We start from the raw sequence: 935 nt of genomic DNA on the forward strand, positions 1-935 counted from the left end.
AATCAATACTCACTGAATATTAATTAAATATTAAATTCATATGATCTGAGCATAATATCTTCAGATGGAATATATATATATATATATCCGGATGTTTTGCGTTCTTGTCCCATTTTGTGTGTGTGTATATATATATATGTTGTTGGCACTCCGTCGCTTACGACGACGAGGGTTCCAGTTGATCCGATCAACGGAACAGCCTGCTCGTGAAATTAACGTGCAAGTGGCTGAGCACTCCATAGAAACGTGTACCCTTAACGTAGTTCTCGGGGATATTCAGCGTGACACAGTGTGACAAGGCTGGCCCTTTGAAATACAGGCACAACAGAAACAGGAAGAATGAATGTGGCGAAAGAGTACAGCAGGGTTCGCCACCATCCCCTGACGGAGTCTCGTGGAGCTTTAGGTGTTTTTGCTCAATAAACACTCACAACGCCAGTCTGGGAATCGAAACCGCGATCCTATGACTGCGAGTCCGCTGCCCTAAGCACTGGGCCATTGCGCCTCCACATACACATATATGTGTAGTAACGCCGTGCGCATGCGTAGTCTCACGCATGCGTAGAATTAAACAAGCAAGCGTTCCCGCTCAATTCATTCTCTTTCTTGCTGGCCAGCAATAGAGTATGGACGTGTCAAGAAGTGTCTCCAACACCCAAATCTGGAGACAGTCTCTTTACGTGTATAGCTGTCACTCTCCATCTTTCGGACTTACACTCGACAACTCGCTTACACCTACATAACAACGTCCCAACAACTATGCTCATACAATCAGAAGCTGTAACAACAAGAGCTAAAGATGTATATATTTACCACCTGAATAAATGTTGTATAAGTTGATAGTCTGGAGTTCAGCGTTCCGTTATATTCTTAATTTTATATAGGAAAGTCAGGTATACATCTAATGATGTATAACCAACTTTCCTATGTATGTA

The sequence above is a fragment of the Octopus bimaculoides genome, chromosome 3, assembly GCF_001194135.2.
Source record: "Octopus bimaculoides isolate UCB-OBI-ISO-001 chromosome 3, ASM119413v2, whole genome shotgun sequence".
NCBI lineage: Eukaryota > Metazoa > Mollusca > Cephalopoda > Octopoda > Octopodidae > Octopus > Octopus bimaculoides.